Source organism: Puma concolor, chromosome C2, assembly GCF_028749965.1.
Source record: "Puma concolor isolate L17-30 chromosome C2, mPumCon1.1.hap2, whole genome shotgun sequence".
NCBI lineage: Eukaryota > Metazoa > Chordata > Mammalia > Carnivora > Felidae > Puma > Puma concolor.
The window spans coordinates 142,269,920-142,278,743 of NC_141675.1; the positions used below are offsets into that span (position 1 = coordinate 142,269,920).

At 36.4% G+C, this 8,824-nt stretch overlaps 2 protein-coding genes across 5 annotated transcripts in view; one reads left to right on the top strand and one right to left on the bottom strand.

Moving 5' to 3' along the window:
* Window positions 1-8,824, top strand: part of LOC112850414 (uncharacterized) — a 327,008-nt gene that overhangs the window by 297,869 nt on the left and 20,315 nt on the right. The gene's annotated exons all lie outside the window — the stretch shown is intronic.
* CYYR1 (cysteine and tyrosine rich 1) overlaps window positions 1-8,824 on the bottom strand; it is a 108,683-nt gene that overhangs the window by 72,901 nt on the left and 26,958 nt on the right. The gene's annotated exons all lie outside the window — the stretch shown is intronic.

The window sequence follows — 8,824 nt, forward strand, 5'->3', positions numbered from 1 at the left end:
TTTGGCTGGGGGAAATCTCCAAATGCCTGTATCTGCATTTTAGGGGTTCTTAACCTATTTTGTGCCATGCGGTCTGGTGAAGCCTGTAGACCCTATTTCAGAATGTATTTAAATGCATGGAACCAATTATAGCAAAGTTTTAAAAATAAATCTGTGAAACAATAATATGTGCTTTTTATTAATGCATCATATAATAAGCTTTAGAGTTTGATCTAATAAGTGCTGAAGTAATGATGAATGAAAATATTATTTCAAGATATACGCGATGGATAATGTGATTAAAAAAATTACCGTGATTCCTACCGGTGACAAAGTGACGGGTACTGTGATTATTACGATGGTTTGTTACCTACATTCAACAATGACAGAGATGCTAATTTGCAGGTTAGTGGAAACAAAAATGAATTTTTGTGCTCATGGACCCTGTGGTTAAAAATCCTACTGTAAGTCTATACTTTTGAGTGGATCCATTTTCTTCCAGAAGGCACTTCACCAATCTCCAACCTCAAGTATGTATGCCTGGCTGCAGGCCTTTCCAGAGCCATGCAGGGAACAAATTTCTCTTCAGTGGGAAGATTTTCCCATAATCCCTCTGATTTCAGCATAGTAACTCACCCTCCAACCTCAACTCTTCTTGCTGTCTCCAAATCCAGAGGCTATCTGATCAAACCTCTCTAAAAATAGACCCCAGGTTTTGTTTTGATGGAGCCAGGGTGGAGAGGGAAGATGGGAAGTCTGGCTTCTCTTTTAAGGATGTTCAGTTCAGAGGCACCTGGGTGTCTCCGTCGGTTGAGCATCCAATTTCGGCTCAGGTCATGATCTCCCAGTTTGTGAGTTCGAGCCCCACATTGGGCTTGCTGCTACCAGGGCAGAGCCCGCTTCAGATCTTCTGTACCCCCACCCCCGTCCCTCCCCCACTTGTGTTCTCTCTCTCTCTCAAAAATAAATAAATCTTCAAAAAAAAAAAAAGTTCAGTTCACAGTCCAGATTTCAGCCCCATTTTTTGCACACCTGCGTTCCAAGCACGGGTTGTCTCCAGTCTGAGTATTTTCATAGTTTTATGCGAAAATGACTGGCTTTCTGGCTTGCTGCCTCAACAGACTCAGATTGCTGCGTTCTCCAGTCTAAAGCAGCTACCGGTGGTTAAACTATTTCCCAGATTTCAAAATGTTACTTTTGTTGTCTGCTGTCTTCTTTTTGTCCTTGTGAATTTTTTTTTTTCTCTTAATTCCTTTACTGTCATTGCTTTGTGAGGCTTCAGGAGGAAGTTCAGATAGACATTTGCATTCAGCCTATGCTGTTTAAACAGCGCTTTGATGCATTCATAAATTCATAAGTAGCATTTTATTGTGTCTGGGATTCACATCTTTTTTTCTGCTCATAGTAGCATATCTCCTTCTCTCTGATTTAATATAAAAGTAAGTGAGACAACAAGGTTGATATGCAATGCCACTTTAAGGAAGACATCTATTCTGTGTTTTAAGGAAATCATTTCTTAAAGAACTTTTCTCAGACTCTCCCTAACTGCTTTTAGTGTCTCTGCTTAGGACACTACACTGAGTTTCTCAAAGTCGACAACCAAGGATGTGGGCAGTTTTTTCTTCTGGTACAATGGCAAACGTGGAGTAGCTCTTATGGGTACAACCCTACCACAGGTAGCAACTGAGTTATTCGTCAGTATAAAACACATCTCCTTGAAGTCACTGGAGTGAAACGAAAAGCAGGCATAAATTGGAAGAGAGTCAAAACTTGGAAGAAGCGAATAAGAACTGGTGAGTTTCCTGTTGATCAGGATTTTTGCTAAAGGGCATGCGCTGGTCAGATTAAACAGACTCACTAAATCTTGGATAGAAATCTTTGCAGTGTACCATTTTTAAGAATTAAAGGTCAGAATTTAGGACTGTCAAAGCAGATGGAAAATGAGGGAGGAAATCAGGGAAAGGAGAAACTCTGGGGGAAGGGGGAAGGGGAATATCAAACTGTGCACATAAATTCTGGGAGAAAAAATCAGGATGGCATCTGAACTATGCATGCATAAACCGTGAGCAGCCCTAAGGCTAAAAGAATTGAACCGAGATTTTAGCAGATACCCACTGCGGAGGTGACAAACATTAGGACTTGAGTCCCGTCACGTTAACTGCCTGATGAAACAAACAAACAATCAAATACGCAGGGAAATACCAGAATATAATCTCTATCATGAATTTTTCACAATGTCCAGGATACATCTCAAATTACTAGACACATAATCAAGAGGAAAGGCAACTGAGATGACCCAGACGCCAGAATTAGAGCACAAAAAATTTAATTTAGCTGTTATAAATATGCTCAAGGATATACAAAAATATATATTTGTGATAAATGGATAAACAGGATATCTCAACAGCGAGATAGTAACTATAAGAAAAGAATCAAACAGAAATTCTGGAAGTGAAAAATACAGTATCTGAGACAAAAACGTCATTGGATAGGCTGGACAACCATATTGGAAATAAAAGAGTCAGTGATTGAAGATCACTCCACTGAAATTATACAGTGTGGAGAACAAAGAGGAAAAAAAATGATAGGAAAAAACCTGAGTCTCAGTGATTAGTGCACTGTATCAAAAGAGCGACTACATATGGAGTTTTAGAAAAAGATGATAGAATTGGGTAACCCAACATTTGAAGAAAGAATGGGCAAAAGTTTCCAAAATTTTATAGATTCAAAAACCTCAGAGAACTCTATGTGGTATAAATAGAAAAAAAGCAAACAAACGAACACAAGAGTTGGAAAGGTGACAGTTATTAAACAAATGAAAACAAAAAATAAAGAAAATCTTAAAAGTTTCCAGAAGAAAAAGGGACACATAACATATACAGGGCAAAAATACAAGTTACCAATGACTTCTCTCAGCAGAAACACTGGAGGCCAAAATATAGTTGGATGACATCTTTAGAGTGTCAAATAAAAACAACAAATTGTGAACCCAGCATTCTCCATGGAACAGAAATAACTTTTAGGAATAAAGGTGAAATAAAGGCAGTTTCAGATTAACAAAAACAAAGGTAATTCTCCAGCAGCCTTTGTGTTCAAGAAAAGCTAAAGTAAGTTCTTCAAGCGCAAGGGAAATGATTCCAGATAAAAATTCAGATTTTAATTAAAAACTATTTATGACCATTTAAGGTAAAAATCCTAGCATGTATAGCTTGTGTAATAAACATGAGAACTATAACATAAATTACAGGGTGTAAAAAACCTATAAGATTGCACTAAAAAAAACCAAAAAGATTGCAAAGTTATTACATTTTATGTTGTTAACTTCCAACAGACTGAAAAATCAAGGACGTTTGTTGTGCTTTGTAGATCACCACTAAAATAATAATACAAAGAGGTAAGCAAAACAGCCCCTGGATAATTAAAATGAAATTTTAAAAGCAATTTCAATGAACTCAAAATGATAGGAGAAGAGGGACAGAGGAACACAAAACAAATGGGAAAAACAGAAAACAAATAGTAACCACATTGACCTAATCCAGCCACATCAAAAGTTACATTAATTACAAATTAAATACTCCAATGAAAAGGCAGGAATTGTCAGAATTGGTTGGTTAAAAGGCACTATATGCTGTCTGCCTGGAAGTTACTTTAAATAAAAAAATTCAGTTAGATGTACTCTGAATTCAAAGACTTACTTAAAGGGGCGCCTGGGTGGCTCAATACGTTAGGTGTCCCAACTCTTGATTTTGGCTCAGGTCATGATCTCATGGTTCCTGAGTTCAAGCCTTGCAATGGGCTCCCCACTGACAGTGGGGGAGCGGGAGTCCCTCTCTCTTTCTCTCAAAAATAAATAAATAAACTTGGAATAAGACTCTCTTAAAGACAGGGAAGAAAACATATAAATACATAAATATTTTCATAATGCTAAAATAAAAATTGAACAGAAGACTTAATATTCAGAAATGCATTTGCACTTAGAAACAAAAAGTTTCAAAATTCACGGGGCAAAAATTAGTAGAATTAAAGGGAGGAACAGACAAATTCACAATTTTGGTTGGACTTTTAACAACTTCTCTCAGCAGTTAATAGAACAACTATGTAAGAAGTCAGGAAGAATACAGATCGCCTGAACAGGACTATCAACAACCTTGAATAATTGACATTTATAGAACACTGCACCTAACAAGTGTAGTATACAGCCTTCTTTTCAAGTGCACAGGGACCATTCACTAAAGCCACATGTTGGACTAGACACAAATCTTTTCTAAAAAAAAAAATTTAACCTTTATTGTTGAGAGATAGAGAGAGCACATGAACATGAGGAGGGGAGAGGCAGAGAGAGAGGGAGACACAGAATCCGAAGCAGGCTCCGGGCTCTGAGCTGTCAGCACAGAGCCCGATGCGGGACTTGATCTCACAAACCGTGAGATCATGACCTGAGCCGAAGTCGGACGCTCAACCGACTGAGCCACCCAGGTGCCCCCACAAATCTTAACAGAGTTTAAAATTTGAAATATTCCAGAGTATGTTCTCCAACCATAAGAGAACTAAATTAGAAATCAATAATAAAATGATATTAAGTAAGAACATTTATAAATATCCGGAATTCAAGAAACACACTTCCAAGTAACTGGCGAGTCAAAAAAAGAAGTCATCAAGGAAATTAGAGTACACTTTCATGTCAATGATCATGAAAGTTCATGATAACATTTGTGGGATGTAACTCTATGATGCTTAGAGAGATGCTAATACCTTTAAATGGCTATATTAGAAAAGAAGTTATAACATCAGTGATCTAAGCTTCCAACTTAAGAAGCTAGAAAAAGAAGATCAGTGCAAACATAAAATAAATAGGAGGAAATAACTAAGACCAGAAATCAGTGAGTGAGAAAACAACAGAGAACATTAACAAAGCCCAAAGGTAAAAACCAAGGAATGAAGGGCTACATGGAATCTGGGCAAGGGGACTTAAGTCCTCTTTAGCCGAGAGGGCATGTCTGAGATCCAGGCCACTGTTCTTTACATCCCTGGCCACTCTGCCCAAGAAAAGGAAGCTGCCCACTGCCTCAGGTTTCTCCAAGACTTTCCACAGGGCTCCTTCCAGGAACTAAGCCCACGAGGGCAGGGACTGTGTGGATCCCAGGACCTGGGAGATGTGACTGCTCAAACAATATTTGTTGAAAGATCACCCTTGCAAACCCATCCTCAAAAAAAATTTTTTCTTTGAAAATATCAATAAGATTGAAAACCTCCTAGATAAGACAGGCCAATTTAAAAAAGAAAGAGAACAAGAATATAAATTAGCAATACTTAGAATAAAAGAAGGTTTATCACTAAAAATACTACAGATAGTAAAGGATAGTAAGGGAATATTATGAACTTAATAAAATTAAATTTGAAGATTCAGGTGAAAAAAAATTTTTAAAATATATAAATGGAAGTGGAAAATTTAAATAGCCTCATGAATATTAAAAATTAAAATTAAAGTCATTATTAAAAATATTCCCCCAGGCGCCTGGGTGGCTCAGTCGGTTGAGCAGCCAACCTCCGCTCAGGTCATGATCTTGCGGTCCGTGAGTTCGAGCCCCGTGTCGGGCTCTGTGCTGACAGCTCGGAGCCTGGAGCCTGTTTCAGATTCTGTGTCTCCCTCTCTCTGACCCTCCCCCGTTCATGCTCTGTCTCTCTGTGTCTCAAAAAAAATAAAATAAAACGTTAAAAAAAAATTAAAAAAAAATATTCCCCCAAATAGAACTGTAGACTCAGATGGCTTCACTGATAAAATTCCATCCAGCCTTTAAGGAAGAAATAAATCAATCTCACAAAATTCTTTCAGCAAATAGAGATGGAAAGAACACATGCTCAGCTGTTATATGAGGTTGGTATAACCCTGAGCACACAACAAGACTTTACAAGGCAATAAAATTACAGACCAACTTCCCTCATGAGCATAGATGCAAAAATTTGTGACAAAGTCTTTACCAAATTAAAGTCAGAAACATATAAAAAGATTTTTAAAAAAATCATGACTAAGTAGGGATACTCCCGGGAATGTTAGGGTGGTTTAAAATTTGAAAATCGATATAATTCCCATTACAAGAAAGCTAAGCATACAATCATTTCAGGAAAGGCAAAAAAGTATTTGACAAAATTGAACCCACAATCATGAGGAACAGAAGAGAATTTCCTCAATCTGACAAAGAAGATCAATGAAAAAAATTTCAGCTGTCATACATTAATGGATGTTGCTTCTTCCTAAGTTCTGGAGCAAGGCAAAGACATTATAACTTCTATTCAATATTTCTAGGGCAATGAAGTAAAAAAAAAAGCATACACATAAAGGAAGAAGTATAACTCAGTTTGCAGATAATTTTTTACATGGAAAATCCAAACTACTGTACAAAGTAATTACTATGGGTACTAGGTGAATTTAGTAGGGTGGTATACAGGATTTATATACAAACCCTAATTATATTTTTATATTCTGCCAGCAAACAGAAAACAAATTTACAAACAATTCCGTGTATTCAAGTGTTAAGAAACAAGTTACTGCTTAGGGATAAATTTAACAAAGGCAAGGACTGAATCATGTTTACCTGTATTTCCACAGGGATTAGCAGAGTTCCTGGCAAACGGAATTTTTTAAATAAAATGTACAATATAAAAATAACACATTTAATGCATAAATATATAAAATTTAATATTTATTAAATGTGCGCTATAACGGAGATTTAATTAATGTCTTAGGATGTTAGAAATTGTTTTCTCCCTCATCTATCTGTCGTGGAATAAGTGTACCAGACAACAAAAGATAGCATCATACAGGGGGCTACACTCCTTTCTTCCCCACTTGGACCTGAACCACTTTTGCGTTCCAGCCAGAGTATATGTACTGAAATTGTACTTATCACCTCTGCCCATGTACCATTGGCTGTAGGTTAGTCACATGGTCACACCCATCTGCAAGGAGGACTGGGAAATGTAGTGTTTATCCTGGGCAGATACTGTGCTCTGTGAAAATTACATTACTACGGAAAAAGAGACTGGATACTTGAAGACAATTGATGGTTTCTGGCACACCAATCCTAACCTGGCAGGTACAGGCAACAATGACTCTAATTTTAATATTTTATTGTTCTTCCAGCTGCAATACTTTGAAATCATCATTGAGTTTAGAGTTCATTTCTATAAACTCACTCCCTAGAATACAGAGCAAGTTCTATTCAGCTGCTGTATTTGTTTAATCGAATTATATGCAAATTATCACTTTTAATCATTAACACCCTAAAATATGTACTTCTGAGACCCACTGTAAATGCAGAACACTTAGAAAACTGAAAACCTACACTGACCAGGATTTATGAACTACAGGCTAAAACAGAAGTCACAGAATAAGATTTATGCCTGATCAAATTATAGATTCTAGCATACTGACTCATAAATCAGTCCCTAGAATCTCAAGGGCAATGAAAAGATTTATAAATCAAAACTTATTTAGGATTTATTAGCTGAATGTTTATCATAAGAATGCAATGTTTATAAATCTTGTCTGACTTACACAACTAAATTTATAAGCTCTTTGTAGTCAGGGTCCATCTCTGATGACACTTTTGACGGGTATAGATTGTGATGTATACTGGTGATACTTAGGTTACATTGATTAATGACAGGATCAGAAGGAAAGATAATTTTATTAAATTTGCTTAACATGTAAATGGGTTTTAAAGGTTAACTTTGTAATTAAAACATAGCATCTATTTATATATTTTTACTATTATAGACAGATGGGTTTAAATATTTAGAGAATAACATAAATTATAATTTGAGTATAAAATGACACCAAAAGAACAATTTAGCTAAATGGCAAAACCATTTCAGAACAGGTTAAATGTTCCAGAAAACATTAATACGACATTTCTGTACTATGAATTCTGGTCTGTATTTAATTCCTAATTTGGAAAACAATTCTATGTTAAAACTATAAATTTTATTACAAATACAAGATATTTGTACTATTTCAACATACTTTACTTTTAAAGTTCTGTTTTCTCATTTATCACATTCTTTCGGGGTCTCCAGATCTGCCTCCCACCTGGTGAAATGGTATTCTTTAATCTAGCTGACTTCCTCATTTGGTTTTATTTCTCTGCTCAAATATCACATCTCTAGGGCCCACCCACATCGCTCTCAAGTTAAGCTTATTTATTTACTTATTGAAATAAATATTTATATAATTTAGAAATTATATATACATTTATTTATTGAAAGATACTAAGAAGCAACTAGAAGGTAGGGGCGTCTGGGTGGCTCAGTCGGTTAAGCGTCCGACTTCGGCTCAGGTCATGATCTCACGGTTGGTGAGTTTGAGCCCCGCGTCCGGATCTGTGCTGCCAGCTCGGAGCCTGGAGCTGCTTGGGATTCTGTGTCTCCTTCTCTCTCTCTGCCCCTCCCCCTCTCATGCTCTATCTCTCTCTGTGTCTCTCAATAATAAACAAAGGTTAAAATTTTTTTTTACAAAGAAGCAACTAGAAGGTTAATTCCCAAATAGCAAAGTGAATGAGTGATCGCACATGCAGACAGTTCTATGGTGAAGTTTCTACCTCCTGGTTAACTCGGTACTCCTAACAAAGTGAAAGATGGTTCACCTTATTCACTTTTCAATAATGAAAGCTTAAACAGATACTTTAAAATAATTTGAATAAGTGCTGACATTAGGTGTTTTCTTAGATGGACATGGGATGGACCTTGCTACCTTTAGATATTAGAGATTTCCAAAACAAAATAAAGCAGGAGGAATTTGTAACTGTTAAAACAAAATGCAATTTCAGTACAGATATGAATAAAACTA